Source organism: Lepisosteus oculatus, chromosome 28, assembly GCF_040954835.1.
Source record: "Lepisosteus oculatus isolate fLepOcu1 chromosome 28, fLepOcu1.hap2, whole genome shotgun sequence".
Taxonomy (NCBI): Eukaryota; Metazoa; Chordata; class Actinopteri; order Semionotiformes; family Lepisosteidae; genus Lepisosteus; species Lepisosteus oculatus.
Window position 1 is genome coordinate 10,791,481 of NC_090723.1, and position 2,920 is coordinate 10,794,400.

Sequence of the window (2,920 nt, forward strand, 5' to 3'; positions counted from 1 at the left end):
AGCTGAAAAACACGTTTTGAAAAGTGTGCTTTTCCTGCCCCAGAAGTTAAATGGGGGTGACCAAAGTTGCCCAAACATGTTTATTTCTGCTGAAAAACACGTTTTGACAACTTCTGCACAGTGGGGTTAAGGGCTGACTCAGTGGGCTCTTCTGAGCCAGACAGTTACATTGGGATTCAACAGTCTGAAAAAACATGTTTATTTCGAGCTGAAAAACACCTTCTGAAAAGTGTGCTGTTCCTGCCCCAGAAGTTACATGGGGGTGTCCAAAGTTGCCCAAACGTGTTTATTTCTGCTGAAAAACATGTTTTGACAACTTCTGCACACTGGGGTTAAGGGCTGACTCAGTGGGCTCTAATGAGCCAGGCAGTTACATTGGGATTCCAAGGTTTGAAAAAACACGTTTATTTCGAGCAGAAAAACAAGTTTTGAAAAGTGTGCTTTTCCTGCCCCAGAAGTTAAATGGGGGTGACCAAAGTTGCCCAAACGTGTTTATTTCTCTGTCACTTTGCTGGGGCATTGGGACCCACACAGACCTCAGGGTGAACGCCCCCCCCGCCGGCACCATTAACACCGCTTCCAGCTGGAAGCTTTGTTTTTCCCTGTAGCTCACCCTCATCCGGGTACTGACCTGGCTCACACCTGCTTAGCTTCAGTGGGTTTTCAGTTGCTAGTTTAAAGGGGATGCAAGTGATGGAGCCGCTTGCTGCAAAAGCCACTACATTGGCCGGGAATCGAACCCAAGCCTCCCGCGTAGTGGGCGAGAATTCTACCACTGAACCACCAATGCTCAGTGCTTGGACCTTCAAAAAAGACGCTTTTTTGGTGCTCTGTGCAAAAAGCGTCGACATGCTTCCAGCTGCAAAATGCCATTTGCAGACGCTGAAGAACTTATTTCCAAGGCAGCGGGTACAAGCGATTTGGTGTTTTAAAACCACCAGGAACAGCAAAGAGGCGCGCTTCTTTGTTTTCGCCGGAACACAACGACAGGAGGTGGACAATGTAGTCAGCAAGATACGAACCTGCATGGGGACACCCCAATGGATTTCTAGTCCATCGCCTTATTCACTCGGCCACGACTACAGCAAACCCCGCTGCCGCTGCGTTCTTGCTACAATCTTACCTGGATCGCGAGGCGCCGGCGGAAGCCTATTTCAAAGTCGTTCAAAAAAACATTTCCAAAATACAAGCCTTGCAGACAGACACGCCTCAAAGGACTTAAGGGTGGCTTCATGTCGGAATGATAAAGTCTCCCTGTCCGGACATGAAAATGCCACTTTGTTACACACAAAAAAAGAATCAACAACGGAGACATGCCCACAAGCATTTCAAAAGCCGCACCACGCTGCACTTGAAATAGCTCTTACATTAGTAGACGCAGGAATTGCCTTTTTATTTACGCTCTTACCAACGCGATGGAAAGCAAAACAAAGCGAAGCAGAGCAAAACAAAACGAACAAACGAAAACCCTCACGTCCCGCACTTGCATATAACGCCGTTACGTGCCCAAGCGGTGTTGTACGTCATCCTAGCACTGCACCCCGGGGCGTACGGTATATGGGAACGAGCACATGCCATGAATCATCTCGAATCACTCCCTACAGCTGTAAGGCACCTTGAAGCATGCACCCCCAACATTCTTCTTTGCACATCTGTGAAAGGTAAACTCTTGAGCAAACTCTGAATCAGCTCTAAGGAAACTAATCCGATTAGACGTTACTTTGACTCATCCTTTAAGGGACCCTTGTTAATTGGAGAAATCAATGATTTCGAATGAATTCTGTATGCGTTAAAAGACAGCTATACACAGAAAACATGCAGGACACTGCTCATGATGTTTCCCGTGCCGAAACACAGTGCGTTTTTCCAAGCCATCTGACAAAGCCCGCCCACTGAAAACTGCAGCAGATCGTGTAAAGACGTTCAACTTTGAAACTACTGCACGCACAGGAAGCAGAATAAATTCCTCTTTTTAAACTGTCAAAAGTTTGCTTTGCGAACGCTGCAGGACATCGCACAATCTCTTTTGAACGGGAACAAACGATTTCTTATGGGGCACAGTAAGTACAGACGTTTACAAAGCTCCACTCATGCCGACGATGCAGCATGAAGAAGCGCAACCTAACGTTTGACAGACAAAAGCCGGGCGCCACTACGAGCAATTTGAAATCAAACTGAGAGCACACGGCGTTTCGCGCTGACTCAAAAGTGATCTTGACAGATGCTGTTTTCTGCATAACGCTAAAGAGCGTTTCTATTGAGACGTAACAAGCTCATTTATTTCTACCATGATTAAATAATCATGATGACAAAATCTGTCTTTAAACACCTTGCTCAGTCTCTGACGAGACTGTCAAAAATTGCTTTCGCCGATTGTATTGCAAACCGGCGGAAGCGGGGTATTGGGAAAAGTTTTCAACTAGCAATAATCGCTCCTCGGCTAAACCTCACAGGTTACGATACTGCCACTGCGCAAAGCTGACGGGTTGCCAGGCAACTGCGGGGATCCTATGGAAATCGTTATCAATTGTCTCATGGCATGTCGTTGCTGTAACGTTTCATATTTGTCGTCTTCTTCTTCTAGCTTGAGGTTTTTAATAATTTCATGACAGACAAGGGCTCCGTCGGGAACAAAGGGCGTTGAGAGAAAACCGTTGCTTATTTTCAGCAGCAGAAATACAACCCTTTAAATACAAGATGACAGAACAGTGACGAAGGGCATGCCGGGAGGAACTCATGCACTACAGAGGAAAGGGGGCGGGCACGTACAGTTCACATTCAAGCCACAAGTACTCTTCTCGGATGTTGCACAAACAAATCCTAACGTCCTGAAAGCATTGCAGCATGTTTGTGTCCCACTTCCCATGGCTGCAGGACGACTGACACGAACGGACAAACACAATCTGTGGCGTTTAGCGTG

General features: G+C 46.7%; 2 non-coding genes across 2 annotated transcripts; both read right to left on the reverse strand.

Annotated features, from left to right (window-relative positions):
- Positions 1 to 719: 719 nt before the first annotated feature.
- Positions 720 to 790, reverse strand: trnas-acu (transfer RNA serine (anticodon ACU)). Its single transcript has one exon. It is a non-coding gene; the product is annotated as a tRNA-Ser (tRNA).
- Positions 791 to 2,338: 1,548 nt separating this feature from the next.
- LOC138225519 (U4 spliceosomal RNA) lies at positions 2,339 to 2,480 on the reverse strand. The gene has a single exon (XR_011183957.1). It is a non-coding gene; the product is annotated as a U4 spliceosomal RNA (small nuclear RNA).
- Positions 2,481 to 2,920: the final 440 nt, after the last annotated feature.